Source organism: Oncorhynchus keta, chromosome 3, assembly GCF_023373465.1.
Source record: "Oncorhynchus keta strain PuntledgeMale-10-30-2019 chromosome 3, Oket_V2, whole genome shotgun sequence".
NCBI classification, from domain to species: Eukaryota; Metazoa; Chordata; class Actinopteri; order Salmoniformes; family Salmonidae; genus Oncorhynchus; species Oncorhynchus keta.
The window spans coordinates 6,837,575-6,847,359 of record NC_068423.1 but is presented as its reverse complement, the minus strand read 5'-3'; the positions used below and the strand labels follow the sequence as shown (position 1 = coordinate 6,847,359).

The following is a 9,785-nucleotide window of genomic DNA, read 5'->3' as shown; positions in this document are numbered from 1 at the left end:
TTAGGGATTTCTCACAGCGATAGAATGTTGTGGATAGAATTGAGGTACAGGTGATATACGTTCACTTGAATATGTTCACTTGCTTTTGGAAATCCCAATGCAGGCTTGCTGTTTCCGAGAGTGTCTTGTTGTGTCTGTCGTTCACGGTGTGTTCCATGGTTCCAGGGCTTACAGCAGTTTCGCCAGATTGGGCAGTTTTACAAACATTTGTTTTGTCATTGGGTTGGCAAAAAAATGTTACTCTTTTGTGCATTGGGCAGGAAAGTGTCAATAGTGTCTGGCAACACTGGTTCACAGTTGTAGTATAGAATGTCCCTCTGCCTGCTAGCTGGGGCCATTGCTAGGTCCATCTTCTCTCATGCATATATAAAGGACTGTGTGAAGAAGCTGACTTGCCACTCTTATCATTGGAAGGCACATTGTTTACTTCCCCTTAAAAATGGTTTGGCGCGTTCATATTTTATATTTAGTTTTTGTGACAAAATAAACAAGTATAGTGTAGAGAATCATTGTACAATCAAAACCGTTCTGAAATACCTTTTACATAACCACAAATATTTTATTTTCAGCTGTTTGAAGCTGGTGCACAAAACCGAAAGTAAAAGCCCAAACTAAATTAAAGAACAGGGGGCATAGAAATACCGCCCATAGAAGAGATCTAACCATTTGTAGATGTTAAATGACAATTACAGATCTATAACACACATTTCAATGTGAATTTGGTCAGGTTGCCCGAAAACATATTGCCCCTTTAATGTTTGGTCAAGTCACATTTTGGCCATTTCAGTTTCATATTTGAGTGCAGTAATTTAGGTCTAGCCATTTGCAATCCTCCAAGTCCATTGGATGTGCAGGTGCAAATGAGCACTCGCTCTAGCACATCATTAGTTTGTAATGGGAGCCTGTGCAGGTGCTCGGCTCATTAGTAATACGCCTACATTTTTCGGTCTGTTGACCTGCAGAACTATTGTGAAGCGTATATTCATTTGTTAGAAGTGTTCCTGTTTTGAGATTGAGCCAGGAACGTTTTAAATGTCTACTTAGCCGGGATATGTACATTTGGGTGAATAGAGCTCCATGGGGTATGGTCCATAGGGAGGGTTCATCTGTATATATGTACCTGTACCTGTTATCTTCTAGGTCATGTATGTGAGCTGTGTGGAGAGGCTGTATACCCCAACTTGCTGTGGTTATTTTGTCAGGGGAGGCCTGATTGAGGTTTAGGTTTTGATATCAGATTATCAAAACAAATTACATGAGAGTCTGATTCATGGCAGGCCCGCTCATTAAGCAGATTGACGAGGGCGGCGTTTTCTGAGCTAAACTGACCAATATGCACCTCTAACAACATGTAAAACCTCACAATTCTGCCCTAAACCGATGGCAAGTTCTCTCAACCAGTGGCATAAGGGATTTTTAGTTAGGTGAGTGTTGATGCCGCCCTGTGATAAGCAGCGCCCACTTTGTCAAAGGCAGGGGCGCCGCTCCAGGGTGCTGTCAGAGAAACGCATCTCCGCGGCGCTCCACCAACGTTCCGTTAAAAAAATATATATCTAACGTAATTCATGTAGCAGATAGAGGATATGGTAGAAAGAGTATGTGGCCTTTTCTGTAGCCTAGAGGCTGGAGATAAAATGTATGACCATGTAATGTATAAGGGCACAAGGCGAGAGCCACATGCAGACACAAGGGGCAGATAGAGTCTTAGATGTTTATTAATCCAAAAAGGGGTAGGCAAGAGAATGGTCGTGTACAGGCAAAAGGTCAAAACCAGTTCAGAGTCCAGTAGGTACCGAAGGGCAGGCAGGCTCGAGGTCAGGGCAGGTGGGAATGGAGTCCAGAAAACAGGCAAGGGTCAAAACCGGGAGGACTAGCAAAGAGAAGAAGAAGAAGAAAGGAGTACAGAAAAACACATGCTGGTTGACTTGACAAACATACAGGACAAACTCGCACGGAGAGACAGGAAACACAGGGATAAATACATTGGGGAAAGTAAGTGACACCTGGAGGGGGTGGAGACAATCACAAGGACAGGTGAAACAGATCAGGGTGTGACAGTAATGAGACGGATACTTTTTAAATCATGCAGGTTTTCTCCGATCAAATAGCCTAACCTAAGACACTTTTTTTTGTTTACCTCATGCAGGTTTCACCGACCAAATAGCCTAACCTAAGACACTTTCTTTTGTTTACCTCATGCAGGTTTTCTCCGATCAAATAGCCTAACCTAAGACACTTTTTTTTGTTTACCTCATGCAGGTTTCACCGACCAAATAGCCTAACCTAAGACACTTTCTTTTGTTTACCTCATGCAGGTTTTCTCCGATCAAATAGCCTAACCTAAGACACTTTTTTTTGTTTACCTCATGCAGGTTTCACCGACCAAATAGCCTAACCTAAGACACTTTCTTTTAACCTCGTGCAGGTTTCACCGATCTAATAGCCTAACCTAAATTGCGCCCAATCAAATAAAACAATGCATTGTTATCTTAACAACATATCCTAAAAACAGGAGAGGTCAAAGTGGACAATATGGAATGGACAATCACAACTGTTTCACCCCATTGTCATCATTAGTGGTTTCAAGTTTGTATCCGTCAGTTTTTGACAAGCTGATCATAGCGAAGAAGAAAATACATCTGCATTTCCTGCTGTGTGAACATATTGCAAATAGACTCTAGTGATGGGCATTCTGGCTCTTTTGGCTCCCAAACGTCTCTTTAAAAAAAGTGTCTTTTTTCAAGTCAAACCGTGTGCGATAGTTTGACTATGATCGGTGTTAGAACAATTCAAATGAAATGATTAAATCAAATCAAAGTCTACCTTAACCACAATGTATTTAAAAATTCATTGGTTTGTTATGAAAAAGAATGCTATTAAACAATTTGCATGTAAAGTATAACTTTTTAATGTATATAAACAAAGTGCATATAAATCTAACCAATTTAAACATATACAATCTGAACAGCATAATAGAATATTGCACCATATCAAAGAAAAATAAATAACCATTTGTAAAACTGCAGCATCCCACAAATTGAAATAAGTGTAAAAAAGAAGGATGCTATTACACATGTGCATTTAAAGTATAACTTTTTAAATGTATATAAACGTATTTATATAAATGTATATAAAGTGCATATGAATGTAACAATTCAAAACAAATACAATCTGAACAACATAATAATAGAATATTGCACCATATCAAAGAAAAAGAAAAACAATGATGCAAAACTGTAGCATCTCATTTTAAACATTAAACTTTTCTCTCTCTTCTTTATTGCCATGTTATAACCAGCAGCATACAGCAATGCTGACCATATTTTGCTTTTATGAGAGATTTGCATTCAGAAATGAAAACTGCCTCACTTTCGAGGGGCTGATGTGGTTTCTTCTCTCAGTAATTATTTGTCCCATTTTCGAGGAGACCCTCTCAGAGGGAACGGATGTGGCCACTATGCAGAGTCTCCTTGTCATGACTTTAGTAAGCCGTGGGTAGACAGAGGCCTTGTTCTTCCAACAGCTCAGAGGAGGAGAGGCTCCTCCAAATAGGATCGGACCTCCATTATGGCATCTGCTGAGGGATTCCTTCGTGCTGCATACCCAGTTGCTCTCTCGTCAAACAGCATCTGAACAGCAGACGTTTGTGGCACTAATGCTGGTGTTTCTGCTCCATCTGACCCCTCTTCTTCCTGTTGCCCTGGTGCTTGAGCCAGCTGGCTGCTGGGGCTGTCCCTCCCTGCTGCTGAGGTTATTATTTTTAAGAGCCTCATCAATCGCTCTGGCATCACTGAAGGCTAACTTATAAACCTGGGGTCAAGTGCAGCAGTTTCTGATAGCACATGATTATATTCCATTCTGTGGAACTTTCTGTCCATTGATGAACATATGGTGTTCAGTAACTTATTAGTTCAGGTTCATGTTTTGTCTACTACATACCCATCTGCTGCTCATATACATATATAATACTGGATTAAATAATGATGTAGTAATAACTGCTTACTGTACCTCTCTCCACTGATCTCCACAGTGACCTGCTCAAAGGGTTCCAGTACTCTGCACACCTCCTCCACCACCTCCCATTCCTCTTGGGTCAGAGCATCAACAGGTGCATTGACAATGGCCAGGGTAGTGATGATGGCATCCTTTGACTCAAGAAACCGCTTCAACATATAAAATGTTGAATTCCACTTTGTAGTGCAGTTTTGTTTAAGCCTCAGCTCAGGCATCCCCATCTGGCGTAGACTTTAGTTTCTCAGCACCTACTGTGCTCCTGTGGAAGTATTCCAATATTTTTTATAAATAGATTCGGCTCTTCTGATATGCGAGTCGGCTCCCAACGTTTACCTAAAAGAGCCAGCTCTTAGAGCCGACTCATTCTTGAACGACCCATCACTAAAAGATGCTATCGGCTACTCCTGATAAAGTTGTGTAGCCGATATTCAGAGCTTAAACATCCAGATGTATTAGTCACAGGAATCAGGACTAATAAAGCTAAAGCAAAGGCTTGCTTTACAAATGGTGGGTCTCATAAAATTCCATTGTGGGCTGACATGATAGGCTACATGTCTCATTTACACCCACTCCTCCCCTTTCGGCATTCAACATTGCTGGTATACTAACCACAGGTCCTGGGATCCATCATTACGCACACCTGGCATCGATAATTACACTCACCTGCACGTCATCATGAGGCACACCTGGACTCCATTACCTCACTTATTACCTCCCCTATATCTGTCTCTCCCTTAGGTTCTTTCCTCAGTCAGTATTGTTCCTGTGGTTATGCGTAGGTGCTAATGTTATCTTGGTAAATGTTTGGTGGTTCACCTGCTTCTTGACTCTCAGTGTCTCCGTTACAGAATACTGACTCCAACAATGGAGGCAGCAGGAAAACAAAATATCTCCCAGATGGTTGACGAGCCCCTGCTCGTCAACATCATGACAAGCTGACACAACTGGGGATGGCTATGGAAGAGGTTCATTACGGCACCCCATCTAAATGCCGTGGCTACCTACATCAGTGCTCCCTCTACTTCACGCAACAGATGGGAGCCCCCACCACCGAGAGGATCAAGGTTCCCACGGTTATTTCTCTGCTGATTGGGCGGGTGTTGGAATGGGAGAGGAGGAGCTAGAATCATATGAGGAGTTCATGGCTCTGTTCAAATGCATCTTTGATCACCCAGAGAGGGGGGTGAGCGCCTCCTCCAATTACGTCAGGGGGACCATATGGCTGCTGAGTACGCACTCACCTTCCGGACAGTAGCAGCATCCAGCGGATAGTAAGTTGCTGGACTTCCAGGTATTTCTCGCACTACCCAATCCGTCTCTGAAATGTACTGTGGCGCAGGATGTCACTCGATACGCCAAATCTTGTTCTGCATGTGCCCAAACCAAATTCCTCTGGAACGCTCCAGCAGGGAAACTCCTTCCCATGCCTCAGCATCCCTGGTGCCATCTTTCTATTGTCTTTGTTACTGATTTCCCCTCTGATGGTTTCACCACCATTTTGGTGGTTGTGGATAGATATTTAAAATCCAGTTTTAATCCCTCTTTCTGGTCTCCCTACTGCTCTCTAGATCGCTGAAGCACTATTCCAGCAGGTCTTCTGGCTTTCTGAAGGACATTGTCTCTGACCGTGGCCACCAATTCACGTCATGGGTATTGAGAGCCTTTATGGAAAAGCTGGGGGTCACGGTCATCCTCACTTCCGGGTATAGGCCTCAGTCCAATGGGCAGGTGGTGAGGATGGACGAGGAGCTGGGGCGGTTCCTGAGGAGTCACCGGCAGGGAGAGTGGGCTCGACTCCTTTCATTGGCTACGTCACTCCTCCACTGGGTTGAGCCCCCCTTCCAGTGTTTTCAGCCGGCCCTGGATCCATGGCCCCCTGACCAGACCAACGCTCCTGCTGCAGATGGTTCAGGCACGCAGAAGTGTGGCGCGACGCTCACGTGAGACTCCAGCGTGCCGTCCACCATTAAAAGGAGGACCGCAGTGCAACCCTGTGTACCACCCTGGGGATCGTGTCTGGCTCTCTAGCAGGAACCTCCCACTCTGCCTGCCCTGCAAGAAGCAGCCCCCGGGTTTGTGGGGCCGTTCACCGTTCTCCGGAGGGTCAACGAGGTGATGTATAGGTTACAGCTCCCAGTGACTACATTTATCTCACATTTTCATGTCTCCCTTCTCAGGCCAATGGTTCCTGGTCCGTTAGCTGATGCTGTCCCCCATAGCACCCCTCCGCACCCTCTGGACATCAGGGGGTCCAGCCTATGCCATCAGATCTCTACTGGACCCCTGACGTCATGGGGGTCGGCTCCAATACCTGGTGGACTGGTACGGGTATGGCCCAGAGGAGCGGTGTTGGGTTCTGTTGGAGGACATTCTGGATCCCAACATCTGTGATTTCCACCTTTACCGACCGTCCCTCTGGTCAGCGTTGTCCTGCGGCTGGACCCGTGCGTCGGGGAGGTGTACTGTCATGTCTACTCCCACTCCTCCCCTCCAGCGTTCGACGTCGCCAGTATGCTAACCACCGGTCCTGGGATCAATCATCACACACACCTGCACGTCTTGAGGCACACCTCGACTCCATTACCTCACTTACCTCCCCTTTATCTGGCACTCCATTAGGTTCTTTCCCCAGTCAGTATCGTTCCTGTGTTTATGCTACTGTTATGTTTCGTTCCATGTTTTATTCAACGTTTGACCTGCACCTCGACTCTCAGCGTCTCGGTTACACTACAACCCAGTAAGCACGAGCTGATGTCTGGTCTGGACCAAAAGAAGGACATCTTTTTTTTGTTTTACAAACGGTAGGCTTACCACATAGATGGGCATTCTCAAACATTTTTTGGTGCAGTTCGGACTGGCCTTGCTTTCCACATCCACTGCCATTGGTTCAGATTTTGTCCGGACCAAAAACCAATCATAGACATCTGTTTGCTTCAAGTTTTGTACGGTCTAGACCAGCCTTGATTTGGCCCAAACAGATAACTAGAACCAAAAAATTGCCTGATTTCAACATCTGGAAAATATGTGTTTTAGACATCTTTTCATTGTCATTTTGCTTACTGAAAATTTTCTAGTTTCTGGAATCTCCTAGGGTGGCAGAACGGCAAGGACCGCCCCTGGTCTGATTATCATAAACTGAACTCTATTTTGCACCTGATCCTGCTGCCTTCTGATACTACAGTCCCTACGACAGATTAATGTTTTATCAGTCTGAGAACCCCATAGCATTAAAATACTGAGGGAGTGGTCTCAGTCTCATACATTATAGTGGTAATTTGCATTTAATTGGGAGTCACTAGGTCAAATATGTGATACTGCAGGTATAGGCTCATTTTTATTTTTTTTACTAGATACCTCATAGTATCAATCTCTTTATAAACTTAGTTCTCTCCAACCAGCAGTCAGTGAATTATTTCATTTGAATGTATTGGGGAAAAAAGTAAACCTCTACAATGATCAGTAATAGTTACCATAGTTTCTCATGGAATAATGTTGTCAACAACATTTAAATAATGGCGGGTCTGAATTTACAGTAATAACAAAATCATCATGCATTTTTACAAATGGATTAAAGAGCAACGAGAGGACAAGAAGGAAAAATAGCATGACACTGGGCTCCACACTTAAAGACTTGTGAGGCTGGTGGTAAAGGTTCAGAAGCATCTGAAATGATTTAGTAGGCAAACGTGGGCTCGTGAAGAAGCACGGTGATTGATGGGCCATGAGAAGGCTGTGTGAGTTAAATCATTTCAAGATGGCCACGCTTGTTACTCTTTGATCTCTAGTGAAGAAAAGTTAGTACACCATGAAATCCGGGAAGATCAAACTGTTTTAAAAGCCATGATGTGTTTTCAGTGTCACTAAATGGATTAAAACTACACAGTATGCAAAAGGTTGCAATGACATCTTCATGTTCAAGTTGTATACTGGTTGTTAAGAGGATATTTTGTCTGACTTTTTAGCAACCAGAAAATATTTCTTCATCTGGTTTTAACCTGGATATCTGACGAGTACATAGTATGACATCTTGATAGAGAGGATTCAGCATGGCCTATCCATAATGTAGAATAGGAAATCCTATGGTTATTTAGAATTGATTTATAAATGTATTGAGAAAAAAAGATGTACTGAGTACAAACCAGGGGATTCCACTTGTTTACAATGGATGGAATACAGACAAAATAATGATTCTAACCTGATCTATTCTATGGACCACATTGATTGCGTTTACACAGGATGCCCAAATCTGATGTTTGAACCAATTATTGTTCAAAGATCTGATTGGTCAAAAGACCAATAATTGGGCAAAAGATCAGAATTGGGCTGCCTGTGAAAACACAGCCATAGAGTTCATGGTAATTGTCAGAATTACATAAAGGGGATATAATCAGCATTCAAAGCCCCACGCCTTCCTGGTTCTACACACTAATCGTTATCAGAAGGAAATCGCTCAGTTTTGACGAATTCCAAACAGGAAAAGCACAGATGGGGAAGCTCAATTTTTTTTCTTTCTCTGAGTGTGTATTCCAAATATGTTAACAATTCTTCATCCTGTTCCCACACGTTCCATATACATGTTTCAGTGGGACAGGGACCTTGAAAAATACTCCTGAAATCCTCAACAAGCAGGTAAAGGGTGAAGCTGCACCTAGACACTGATCTTGGGTCAATTTTCCATTTCCCCCACTAATAGTTAAGGTTAAGTTGGAGGAGGGGAAGCTGATCCTAGATCTGTATCTAGTGGAATCTTCACCCCGGAGCCAACAAGCATCAATGTTTCTGAGAGTGAGGCTATTGCCATTAAAAAGACGCTGAAAAGACGTCTTTGTCTAACGTTGAAGTCACGTTAATTTTCAGTTCTAAGTGAAAAGTGTATCATATGTATCATCATATATGAACATTGAAAATAAGTCTTTTTTTGGTTGTTATTTCTATGGCTACATTTCAACCATACGTCATTTCACTTACATCTGTAAGTACATATGTACATTTATAAGTCTATGTTACATTCATACATTTTATTTTCAAATAAAATATCAAATTAGAGTAAAATTGAGAACAGTTATTATTGCTACAATCTGTCACTTGCACTTACCTTAGCCTTTTCAAACGCTTTAGAATTGGCAATGAACATGTTCAAAGTTTTCTGACACGACCAACAGAACTCTTTAACTTCTCAGTATGGGCTACAGAAACATTTGACTTTCTCCACTCTAAAAATAAAAAGGTTCCTGGAGTGTCCTTTAGGGGTTCTTCAAATTAAAACTGTGGGAGTGTATGACTGTGATATGTAGTTGTTTAGCTACCTTAGTTGTATGCACTGTAAGTGGCTCTGGATAAGTGTCTGCTAAATGACCAAATTGTAAATATAAAAATGAACACTTGCAAAGCACCCTGGGTATTATTCCAATAAGCTCTGCCCCCAAACAAGACCAAATTTGGCAGGTCTGGATTAACCTAACGTAGCACGGGTAAAAGAAACGCCTGAAACTAAATTACCCACATTCTGGTCAAATGTCGGGGAAGCTTCTCTTCTGGACTGTTGTGGAGGAGTTAAGATGGAGTGTCACCTTGTTAATATTCAGAATGGAAACAACTTCAGAGAGCAAGATAGCAAGTGTTATCTAGCATTAATGGAATCTCTGCCAAAGAAGACATCAACAAAATTGGTATGTGGTGTCTGTTGACTTTGTGTCAATAATTTAATCTCAAAGAAAAACAAACAATATTATATATCAAGTTATATATTTCATCTTTTCACACATCCAAAA

The 9,785-nt window shown here is 42.5% G+C and overlaps 1 long non-coding RNA gene across 2 annotated transcripts; it reads left to right on the top strand.

Moving 5' to 3' along the window:
• The first annotated feature begins 4,779 nt into the window (after positions 1 to 4,779).
• LOC118365484 (uncharacterized) lies at positions 4,780 to 7,276 on the top strand. Of its 2 annotated transcripts, XR_004821775.2 has the most exons (3): positions 4,780 to 5,305; positions 5,583 to 6,086; positions 6,192 to 7,276. It is a non-coding gene; the product is annotated as an uncharacterized LOC118365484 (long non-coding RNA). The 2 variants fall into 2 exon arrangements; XR_008087095.1 differs by having other exon boundaries at positions 4,780 to 6,086.
• The last annotated feature ends 2,509 nt before the right edge of the window (positions 7,277 to 9,785 follow it).